The following is a 13,079-nucleotide window of genomic DNA, read 5'->3' as shown; positions in this document are numbered from 1 at the left end:
AACAAATAACTCAGAATATGGGAGCACAATACTCCTAGAATTAACATTGTATAATAAAATCAAAACCATCTTGCAATGTTTCAAAATTAGATAGACAAATGAATAGAAGAAAATACACATGGAACAATAAAATACAGTGAAATTCAAACTAAGGAAATCTAAATGAATATGAACTTAATATCAATAAGAGTATTATAAAATATAAACTTGATCACATGACTATAAAAAGCTTTTACAAATATTCTCCTTGTTTTAGAAACTAAGTATAAGACACAATCTCAAAAGCATTAAAATCTCTATGAAAATAAACCCATACCATTAATTTCAAAATGTATATGTAATAGCATGGAAATCCTATGTAACCTCTGAACTGATACTATTAATAATCTGAGTGAATTTAGAACACTTTTGATTCCGATATCTAAAATCCCCAATACTCATATCAATACCTTGCTGCTTACTTCTACATTTCTGTAAAATATATACCCTTCCATGGCAAAAGAAGCAGAGTCTTGAACTATGTTGATTGTCATTCTTATTCAGCTTAAGTTTTTCTTCTTTAACCCCTCTATATTGTCTGTCGGGCTTTTCACCATACAAATGCTTTATAAGATTACTAATTAAAGACAAAAGCAGGTTAGCAAAATTATGAACAAAACGAGCATAACTGGAATTTAAAGAGTTTTCTAAGATTGTCTCAAAAGCACAGCCAGGCCAGGGAAGGGCTGAGCCTGAAGCTGCAAATGCAGGTAGAAAAAGTTGAGCATGCGCACCAGATCTCTGGACTTCCCAGGCAGGGGAAGCTATGGGCTTGGCCATAGGAGGAGTAGAGGGTGGGGTCTGGAGAGGAGGGGAGGGACCAGCACAATTTGAATCACACTTGATTTTGAACTCAGGTCTGGATTCCTCTTCCCCCACTTTGCCTCCAGGTGCTAGTGGATTAAAAGCTTCTAGAGGGTGGGTCATTGCCTCCAGGCATGCAAAATTAAAGCAACAATTAGTGTTAGAACTGGGAAAAGCTGCGGGAATCTCTTCAGGTTTCTCTGAAAAAGCATGGTTGGGAGAGGGAGAGATAAGAGATAAGAGGGAGAGTAAGTTGCTGGCTCTTTTAACAAAAATAAAAAGAAAAATAGAAAATCCACAAAAACAAAGCATTAACATGATCTTATCTCCCATTTGTCTGGTTAAACAGACTAATATCAAAAATAGGGTAATTAGGGAGTTTAAAAGGTCCATTAGAAAAAATTTAAAGGGAAAACACCTGGCAATTCAGCAGTACTTAAGATTTAAAAGGTTAGGGTAGGGGAAATTTCTTACCCAACCAGAAGATCAGAAGACTGAGGTTTAGCTTTCCTCTTCGTGGTCAGCCATCTGTTAAGGGTTAAAATTCTAGCTAGTCTGTCTAAAATATCTAATGAGTGGTCGCCAATAAATTATAAGCTTTAGCAAGAGTTAGGTTTTTAAGCATTTATTAAGGAGAATAAGAATTTGGTAAAGAGAGAAAGGCCTAGATTCCTATCTATTAAAGGGAGAGCACATTTCTAGCTCCCTTCTCCGCCAGCGTCCTCAGGAAAAAGCCCCAGAGTCAGTGCCAGTCTCTTCCTTCCTCCTCCCACTAGTCCGCGTCACTTCCTCCCGCCAAAGAAAAGGCTCCTGGTCTTGCCCTCAAAAACCTTCGCTTCATGAGCAGAACTCTTCTACAGTAAGTATCCAGCAGGTGGCATCATTCCAATCGTTACAGAGGGCAACCAGGATAGGGAGTTAATGAAGATGATACCCAAGGAGAGTTCGTTTGGAGTAACTAGGGTTATTTAGCCTGGAAGAGAGAACTCTTAGAAAGGAAATTATAATTGTATATGAAAGGATACCATATGGGGGATAAAGGAGACTATGCTTGTATAGTTTGGTCCCAGAGGACCATATTTGGAACAACGGGAGAATGAAAGTTGTAGAAAAGTAGATTTAGAATCAATATATGGGAAAAAAATCTCGAATAGTTAGAGCTCCCAAAGTGGATTGGGCTGCCTGGGTAGAAAGTAGGTTGACTCTCATTTGAGATCATTAAGTAAAGGTAGGGTCACCACTTGTCTGGGATGTTGTAGAAGTAATTAGTGGTTAGGTGTAGGTTAGACTAGATGTCCTTTCAGGTTACTTACAATTCTGAGATTCAGTGATTTTCTAATATATGGAAGGGACTTAGAGATTATTACTATGACTCTAGTGGCTCCAAGATTTTTTACATGGCAGGAGCTCAACCTCAAGGCATAATATATATTGGAAGGACTGCTTGGGTCCCTGGGGGAACTGGGTCTCATTGCCAGGAAAAGTGTCAGCTTTCTAGTGGATCAAGCATTTAGTATTTTAGGGGTAGAGGTTTTCTGCTATGGGAGTACTATAAGTCTAAAGAACTCAATCAGAGAAGATTGAAGGAATTCCAGGAAGGGAAGGGGAGTTGTTTTTTGTTAGTTCCAAGGACCAGCAGCAATTCCTTTCTCTTTTGCTGTGTGTTTTGTTTTGATGGTTTGTTTTGAGTCGAGTTAAATGAAGCCTCCCCAATATTTAATGTATTGTTAGACATGGCCCTTACATGAAGAAAGAGCAGCCCCTTTTACTTTTCTTTGGTAACTTAGACATGAACAACTGTTTTTAAATTTTCTTAGAAGAAATATGCCGTAGGCACCTAAGTATAAAAGAAAGTGATACAAATGAGATATGCCTCAAGTTTGAATGTGGTCTTTATAAACCCAGAGTTTTGGATCTGGGCCACAGGTTACATAGGGAGAAACCTCCACATTCAATCTAATCTGCTGTTTTGTGCAAAGGTGCTCTTTTGGACTTTGGGATTATCTTGATGAACCCACATGGGTTCATATATATGTGTGTATTGATTCGAATCTCTCTATAGACATATTCCCAAGTTCCCCCAACAGAACAGTCTATAGTTTTACATAAAGGCTTTGCTTGTCAGAGGGGGGAGACCCTGTATGTTTCCCCAAAAGAGCAATTAGCCAAATTTACAGCAAAAAGGAAAGAGAGGGGGATTTTATAAATAAACCTTCTCACTTGGCTGGGCTTTGCCAGCTGAACGTGTGCCCAGAATTGCCATGGACCACATATCAGTGCAGTCTTTGCTAAGTATTACCTTTTTTTCTGCTCTTTGTGCAAGAGGTGGGAAGCATTTTTCATTTCATACATCATGTTCAGCTTGCTGCAATGATTTTGCAAAGACAGACAGCTTTAGAAAGTTAATGAATAAGAACCATGCTGGTGGGCTGTTTACCATAGGAGTGGGGGTGGGGTGACATTCCAGTGTCGAAAACCAGCTCCTCGAAGCAGTTCAGTACACACAGGCAATGGCCACTGATTTCATTTTCAAGGCATGGCACTGACAGGATATGATAGAGAAGCCATTTATCTTAAGTTAATAAATCTCAAGGAGGAGGGGGAATGGTTTTGTTTGGATTACTCTGCACTGAGGTATTGGGTGTCCTAGGACTCTGGAGGTTTTGCCTAATCCTGATTTGAGCTTCAGAGGAAAAAAAAATATTTACCTTCAAGTTGCTAATTAGGAAAGAAAAGGAAGAGCAGTTGTTTGAATATTCTGTTGCATCTGGGGACCTTTCAAAGTAACAAGCTGCTAGGGCTGTGAGGTTTGCAATGATTCCACAGTCACCCAATGCTGGCTGACACATCTCACCCTTCCTTATGTCTTTTACTGTGGTGAAATCTCCTCTGAATAGCAAAGCACTTTATTCTCATTGTCTGCCACCAAGATTGGTCTGAAAATACAGGGGTGTTGGTCACAGAGAGTAGACGGAAAAGAAAATGAAGTAGTCCCAGGTTTCCCTGGGGCCACCTCTCTTCCATAAGCTGCAGAAGAAATATTAGCCTTTGGGAAAGAAGAAAGAATGAATTAGGCAAATGTCTAAATACATTTAGAAAAAATATACAAAGAAGAAATGTGTCGTGTAGGTGGTAGAATCTTGAGACTATCAGCTTTGAGCCCTCTGATAAGAATCCCCTGCATACTAATTGCAGTTTTTCCCTTCCTTTTTCTAGTTCAGGTCGCTATTGTATTGAATGAAGCTCAAAGCTGAGCTAGACAGGCATGGCCAGGGAAAACAGAGTGGCTGGCGTTATCGTGGGGCTGCTTCTGTTCTATTATAACTATAAGTATTAGAGGATGTGAATGCCTTGGAACATGGGGGCTCGTGATAACAGCAGGTCTTGGCTCAGCCCAGTGAAGGGTGTCTGTTCCTGGAATAAGGGTGAAGGGGGAAATGGCTAAAAGAGAAATAGCCTGTTTGAGCTATTTGAGAAGTAGCTCTTGACCTGTAGCTTACAGTTAGGTAGCATTCTATGGAAGGACTACCTACCACTGCTTTTGTGATGAGAAAACTTGTTGTTGTTTTTTTCTGGTCTAAATTTGTAATTTCATCCATATAGGGCACTCCCATTATGGAAATTCTTTTCACTGAATGTAAATCAGCAATTGACCTTAATGCCTGGGACACTGGGAGTATAAGTGATCGCTGAAGCCAGAATGGGTCAGAGGAAGGCTTTACAACAGATATTCCTCATGCCAAAGCTGCCCCTCTCTCTACTATGCTACTCTACCATAGAAAAATAATCAGGAAAAGAGACTGATAGCTTCACCAGACCAGGCCACAAATCATATGTATCATATCCCCCAGAAGAATATAACCATGGGATGTTTTTTAGGAATTGCAACATGAACATTTTCTACTTGAACAAAAAGTAGGAAAAAAGAGTTTATTCTGAGCAGTGTCTTTTAAAATAGAATTTAATGAGCCATCTTTTCCATCTCACATCTCTGTGCCTCTGAACCAGTTATTGCCCATGCCTGCAATGCTCTTCTTCAATTCTACTTCTTGGAGCCCTTAGCTATCTTCTAAGCATCCAAGCACTCCCTTTCTTTTATACTTTAATAGTATTTGGGGGCTTTTTCAAATTACATTTAAAGATAATTTCTTTTCTTTTTTTCTTTTAAAGTAATACACATTTTAAATTTATGGTTTTGAGTTCTAATTTTTTATCCCTCGTTCCCTCCTTCCCCTTACCCCTCCCTGAAGCAGTAAGCCATCAGGTATGGCTTATACTTGTACAATTGTGTAAAACATTACCATATTAGTCATTTTGTACAAGAAAACTTGAATAAAAGAAAAAATGAAAGAAAATGAAAAATAGCATGCTTCAGACTGTGTTTCATCAATATCAATTCTTTCTTTGGAGGTAGATGGTTTGTTTCATCAATCATTTGCTCTTTGGGATTGTCTTGGATCATTGTATTGTTGAGAATAGTTAAGTCATTCACAGTTCTTCATTGAACAATTTCCAACATTCATTTTTTAAAAGATGTTGCATTCCAAATTTTTCTTTCCTTCCTTCCTCTCCCTTTTCCCCAAGATGGTAAGCAATCTAATATAGGTGATACATGAAGTATCCCGACTTTAAAGAGGCTTATCATGACTTAAAGGAGAAGGGGATGGCTGAGGATGGGATGATAGATAGTGTCGTGGAAGAAACGACCATGATCTCAGACAGACTTTGGCAGATAGTAAAGTATAGAAGGGCCTGACATGCTATGGTCCATGGGGTCACAAAGAATTGGACACAACTGAATGACTGAACAATGACAATCACCACAAAATCCTGATTTAGTCGATTGTTATTGTCTCCTCTCAAATAATTACATGTTTTTTTTCTGTGCATGTGCATGTGTGCACATGTGTTAGTGTATGAATATGTAGTCTGTATTTATTTATTGCTGAAGATGTTGTATTTCCCAGTAGGAGGTAAGTTCAATGGGGATAAGAATGATCTCCATTATGTATTTGTATGTATAACACAAAGCACTGTGCCTTCAATATGTTGTCCATTCCAATAAAGTCAATGGGGGTGGTGGGACACAGGCTCATATTCTCCAGCTCACAGGAAAAAGAATACATTGTTGTATGAAGTTGAAAAAAAACGAAATGGGATATTCTAAAAGCAAAGGAACTTAAGTGATCATAAATAACGTACCCATATCTTCATCAGTAGGATATAATTATAGATGTCACAGAGTATTCACAGAGTATTGGACCTACAAATAACCTTGGATATCATCAAGATCATGAAATCTCATTTTACAGACATGGAAACTTACCCTCAAGATGGAACAGCTAGTTAGTAGCAGGGCACTGGAGCTTTACATCTGAGAGGGACTTCAGAAGCCATATAGTTCAAACTCCCCACTTTTACAAATGAAAAAACAAGGGTCTAAGGAATTTTAATGACTTGCCCAAGGATAACCAAGTAGTAAGCATCTTCCTAAAATTCTACTCTTCTGATTCTCTCATAATTCCCAGAAGAGGACAGGACACCTTGAATGCATTTACATGAGAGCAGGTTTTCTCAAAATACACTGTTCAAGTTTAGTCACCACTTAGTTTTCTACTTTCTAGGTGACTGTGGCTAATTCTTGAAAAACAGGGGTGGCACCTCTAATCAGATTTTGCCCTGATCTTAGAAGGAGTTCACTCACTAGTTCACTTACTCAGGATTCATTGATTACTTTTCTGTCTTTTGGGATTCTGAAATCTCATTCTCCATGTCTCTCCCAATTGTCACAACACAGACTCGACACTATATCTGACATCTCTAATACATGTCTCATTCTGCTCACCACGGCCATCATCCATCCAGTGGGCCCACTGTCAAGGACAGAAAAACAACAAAGCTGGCTCAATTGGCCTGTAGATAGTGAAGGAAATGGGTTGAAGGAAATGAAGCAGCTGTGTTTTACGTTTTACTGACAGTATTTATAAGACTAAATTTGTGACTTAGGTTCAAGAGAACTAGATTTTTGAAATATAGAATCACAATGCTAAAATGTCCAAGTTAGAAGGGACTAGAGATAATCTAATCCAACCTTCTTATTTTTCAGAAAAGAAAATTGAAGCCTCATCATCATCCATTAACTTGTATTGAATGCCACCTACATACCACAATGTCTTTGCAGTCTATATGTCTATGTCTATGTCTATGTACATGTACATGTATATATGTGTGTATATGTATATGTGTATGTATATATATATATATTTTTTAAGTGGGGCAATTAGGGTTAAGTGATTTGCCCAGGGTCACACAGCCAGTAAATGTCAAGTGTCTGAGGCCAGATTTGAACTTGGGTCCTCCTGAATCCAGGGCTGGTGCTTTATCCACTGTGCCACCTAGCTGCCCCTATATGTATATTTTTTAAAAGAATGAGTGAATAAGCTACAATCAACAAAGAACTAAAGAGGAATAGGAGTGAGGGATGTCATCAAAGAAATTTATGATAGGAAGCTAAGCTGGGAATGCAGCAAAGAAGGCTGATGGATGAAGAATCATAGTACTCCCGGAGTGTTCTCATGATGATGAAGGCAGCCAAATGGCATAGTAGATAGAGCTATGGACCTGGACTCAGGAAGAACTGAGTTCAAATACAGCACCAGATACATAATATCTGCGTGACAAACCACTTAATTTCTGTCTCCATTGGTTTCCTCAATAGTAAAATTGGGATAATAGCACTTATCTGTCAGAACGGTTTTGAGGATAAAATGAGATAATATTCAGGGGCAGCTAGGTGGAGGAGTGGATAAAGCACCAGCCCTGGATTTAGGAGGACCTGAGTTCGAATCCGGCCTCAGACACTTCACACTTACTAGCTGTGTGACCCTAGACAAGTCACTTTACTCTCATTGCCCTGCAAAAAACAAAACAACAACAACAAACAGAGTCTGGTGGCACTTGGCGTGGCAGCATCATGTTAGCATCTGGGTCTCAGCGAGGTGCTGGAAAACTGCATACTAACCCTGGGGTCAGTGAGTCACGGAAAACCCTAAATTCCTTTGAATTGGCTTAATTGGGAACTGCCTGGGAGTGAATAGGTTAAGTTTAGGATATTTCTCTGTACTTCTCTTTTCCTATTTCCTTATCTTTGATTGTTATTAGTTTCCCTTTTGTTGTTTAAATTAATTCCCAAGTAATAAAACCTGATCCTTTATGAAGTAAAAAAAAAAAAAACCAAAAAACACAAAAACAACAAACAAATGCACAAGTCCAACATAAGCAAACCTAAAGTACTTTTGAAAACACCTTGTAAAATAAATACGGATTTAGTCTAAGTCCTGTGATGCTCATACTATTTATTCATCAATGTCTATGTGTAGCTGTATATCTTTCCCTCATTCCTCTAGAGGAAAAGGACTTATCTGGCCAAAATTTTTTACTGCACAATTGCCAGATAGAAGATAAGGTTTAACCACCGAGGATCCTTTCAGGTATGTAACATATTTCCTTCCCCAAGCTACCTCATCCCAGAAGGAATAAATGCAAACTTACAGAGAACTCCTAATAAAATCCAAGACAAGAGCAGAGAAAATAAGCTTTTGGCAGGCATGTAGTTACTTTTCTGGAGATCCTTCCCCAGAATCATTCCCACCCAGGGCAAGGGATCAAAGCTGTGGCCCAGTATGTTTATTGCTTCCTGGACTTGTTGCTTATGACCTTCAGTTTCTGCTACTAGTTAGAGGAACTATTCCATGTGACTTACAGATGGGAATCATCAAGAGAAAAGTTAACTTAGACCATTTGGGAAGAGCTTATCTTCTCTTGTATACCCTACTCTGTGGTCTAGGAACAGTTTAGTCCAAATGATTAAGCTGCGAGGGCAACGCAGTGATAGAGAGCTATTAAGTTTTCTTGACTTGGCCCAAGAGGTCAGAACTGAAAGTGAAGACCTAGAAGCTGCATAGAGACAGATTTCAAAGGTATAGAACTTGCTAATAAGAAGAGTTATGCTGAGGGGGCAGCTACGTGGCACAGTGGATAAAGCACTGGCCCTGGAGTCAGGAGTACCTGAGTTCAAATCCAGCCTCAGACACTTGACACTTACTAGCTGTGTGACCCTGGGCAAGTCACTTAACCCCAATTGCCTCACCAAAAAAAAAAAAAAAAAAAAGAGAGTTATGCTAAAGTAGTATGAGCTGCCATGGAGTGTAGTGCATATCTACTCAGGGGAGGTCTTCAAACAAAGCCTTGATGGTCACCTATTTAGGTGTGTTTTGGAGACATTTTTAAAAATCAGGAATCAAGCTAGATGGTCCCATCCTACATGGAGATTGTGATTTGCCTAGCTTTAAACACATTGTTTTCAACCTAGTTACAGAAATAGTCCCTGGAGCAAGGGAACAAGAAGCATAAATGTCATCATTGGATGACACTGGTAGAAAGCTTCAGGGCTCACAAAGCACTTTATAAATATAATCTCTATCAATCCTTACAGCAGCTATATGACATGGGCATTGTAAGAATTAGTATTTCACTTTTTTGTTTGTTTCTGTTTTTGCAGGGCAATGAGGGTTAAGTGACTTGCCCAAGGTCACACAGCTAGTTAAGTGTCAAGTGTCTGAGACTGGATTTGAACTCAGGTCCTCCTGAATCCAAGGCCAGTGCTTTATCCACTGCACCACCTAGCTGCCCCCCTAGTATTTCACTTTTATAGATGAAGAAACTGAGACCTAAAGAATTAAAATGTCTTGTCCAAGGACACACTGCTTATGAAGATCCAGGCTGGGGTTCAAACTCAGATCCTCTCACTCAAAATTCAGTCCACCTGGGCAGCTAGGTGGCACAATGGATAAAGTACCGGTCCTGGATTCAGGAGGACCTGAGTTCAAATCTGGACTCAGACACTTGAAACTAGCTGTGTGACCCTGGGCAAGTCGCTTAACCCTCACTGCCCTGCTCAAAAAATAAATAAGTAAATAAAAATTCAGTGTTCCTCTGGCTATACATGGCTGTCATTTTTTTTTTTATCCACAGAGCTGAGCACTTTATTTTGGGTACTGTAAGCCTGTTGTCTGGTTAAATTGAATCTGAGTATTATTACTCCTTATTATTATCCTACTCCTAAGTTAAAAATATCTGTAAGAAATTTCAAAAAGATGTGCACTGGATCTTCTAAAAACTCATTTCTTGGGTCCTCATCACTGCGCGGCAATCTTTTGCTTTGCCTCTGATTCTCTCACTGTCATTATACATACATATAAATATTCCCCACTCTCCTTAAGTGACCCAGCATTGTGCATAAAGCACTGGGCCTGGAGTTAGGAGGACTTTTAACCAGCCTCAGACACATAAAAACTGCATAGCCTTGGGCAAGGTTTAACCCTATTTGCCTCAGTTTCCTCATCTGTAGAATGAACTGGAGAAGAAAATGGCAAACCACTCTAGTATTTTTGCCAAGAAAACCCCAAATGGGGTCACAAAGAGTGGGAACCAATCATTCAAAAACAACAGCTTTATTATTTGAGTCTCAGAGAATAATAAAGGCTTTTTACCTTGCCATTGCTTCTTCTTTTTTTTTTTTCAGGTCAATGAGGGTTAAGTGACTTGCCTAGAGTCTCACAGCTAGTTAAGTGTCAGAGGCTGGATTTGAACTCAGGTCCCCCTGAATCCAAGGCCACTGCTTTATCTACTGCACCACCTAGCTTCCCCCTCCATTGCTTCTTTTGATTCCATCCTCCTCACAGAAATAAGGGTCAATTTCAATGTTAAAAACCTGATACTCAGACGGAATTTACTTTGTTCTAACTTGTTACTATTGAGACAAAAAATAATGAAGGCATTTGTCAGTTTTTTTAAATTATAAAAGTGTTTTATTATTTTTCAGTTATACTTAGAGATAGTTTTCAACATTTGTTTTTATAAAATTTCTAGTTCCAAATTTTCCTACCTCCCTCCCCTCCCTTCCCCTTCCCAAAGACAGCAAGTAATCTGATATAGGTTATATATGTACAATCACATTAAACATATTTCTGCATTAGTCTTACTGTGAAAGAAGAATCAGAGCAAAAAGGAAAACCTCAAAAAAGAAAAACAACAGCACCCAAAACAAAAGAAATAGTACAGTTCAATCTGCATCCATATTCCACAATTCTTTTTTTGTCTGAATTTGGAGAGCATTTTCCATGATGAATCCTTTGGAACTATCTTGTACTATTGTATTGCTGAGAAGAATCAAGTCTATCACAGTTGATCAACATATAATGTTGATGATACTGTGTACAGTGTTCTCCTGGTTCTGCTCTTCTCACTCATCATCAGTCCATGCAAGTCCTTCCAGTTTTCTCTGAAATCTGTCTACTCATAGTTTCTTACAGCACAATAGTATTCCTTTACATTCCATTTGTCAGTTTTACATAATCACCTGTAGGCTGTCCCAAATCAGCTATGGCATTTTAAAAGCCTCAAATATTTCCAACTCTGATTTTTTCAATGAGGGGCTATAATTTCCTATTCCTTTTTACTATGTCACAGAATTAAAAGAGATTTCCAGAATATCTCCCCACAAACTCATCAAGTCAGTAGAACTGTTAATATCCTTTCCTATGCTTAAAAGTTCAGTAGCAACTGAACATATGAAGAAATTCTACATTAACATGAATACATTTAGGTAAGGGGTGGAATTTGTTTTTCTAGTATTTATTTACATTAAATAACATACTTATGTATAGTCAGAATTCTCTCTGATCCTGTGGCTGTGAGTTTGTAGTAATATGGTTGTTCATTTAACACAGGACCTGAGACTCACTGATTCTTTAATAAATGCTTTTCTGAATGGGCAGCAATTTCACCCAGAATTTTGAGCTACACTAACAAATACCAAGATGGAAGACAAATTCACCAATTGAAAAAAGATGATAAAAATATAGGAAAAAAAGGACATTTTTATCCAGATAAATGCATTCCATCAGTGGTGGTTTGGGAAGTTTCATAACTTATTTGTCACAGTCAGTCAATAAACATTTATTAAGCACCTACTATGTGCCAGGAACTTCACTAAGGATACAAAAAGAGGCAGCAACCAGTCATGTTCTCAAGGAGCTCACAATCTAATGAACCATAGATGTAATACTTAGAGGTACCTTAGAAATCATTTAGTCCAATCCCTTCATTTTACAAAGGAAGCAGAAAATAGGCATGGAGAGAAGTTACTTGTCTACCATCGCAAAGTTAATAAACAGAACCAAGATTTGAACCCATAATCTGTCCAAATCTGGTGTTTTCATCAAATCACATTGTCACTTCACTGAGCTGTATTATCTTAATTTCTCTGACTTTTCAAAGCAGCAGGATGGAAAAGGGGCCAGCCTGTTTTCAATCATGTTTATTTCTGAGGAAGGAGACATTAAATTTATTCAATCTGGCTTTCTTTCTTCCCTTCCTGAAGAGCTGTGGATGCTTACTAGTCATATCTTCTGGGTATCAAACACTAATCTGAAAGCAATTACCTTTGCTTGGGCATATGCAAACCTTAGGAGCTCCAGTTATTGGAAATATTGAGCCCAACTGAGAAGCTGATGGCTACAATGATAGTAGTGAATATTCTTTTCACTAGTGCTGGATTTCCCAACTCCTGAAGGAAGTTAGCTTGGTTAGGAGGGAGGCATTTATAAGCAGGAGGGGGTTAACTTCTAATTATCCCAACTCATGCTGGCCAGCAATTTGATCATCCATGCCACAATGGCTTCCTGCCCCCCTTGAGTCCAGGCCTCAGGCCTCCAGCCCAATAGGCAGTGTTTGAGGCCCTCTCTCCATAGTGCCGGCCGCTGGTATGATGGCCGGATGATACACCTGTTGCCTGCTAGCTCCTGCAGGTTAATTTCCACTGCTAGAGAAATTGCTCTAATTTGCATTGACTTTCAGTGGGCTCCTGCTGGCAAACACCTGGAGGCAATCGCCTGCAGATGACTGCCAGGAGGCCCAGGTGTGCTGCGGAGGTGGAGGCTGCATTGCCCCAGTTCGATCTGACATGATGTCTCAGCGCTTAGAGTGCAAAACAACTACCCCAGGTTAATGAGTCGCAAAGGCATTAAAATTCCAAAAAAGGCACACAAAGCAAGCAAGCAAGCAGAGCCTTAAAGGTAACAACCAGTGTCAAGCAAGGGAAAAACACATGCTCTAGATAGCATCAATAAGTGGAACCGGAGCCTCATTGTGACAACATTTCCCCAGTCTCTTCC

This window comes from Dromiciops gliroides, chromosome 4 (genome assembly GCF_019393635.1).
Source record: "Dromiciops gliroides isolate mDroGli1 chromosome 4, mDroGli1.pri, whole genome shotgun sequence".
Lineage (NCBI taxonomy): Eukaryota > Metazoa > Chordata > Mammalia > Microbiotheria > Microbiotheriidae > Dromiciops > Dromiciops gliroides.
Note: the sequence above shows the minus strand (reverse complement) of the source record.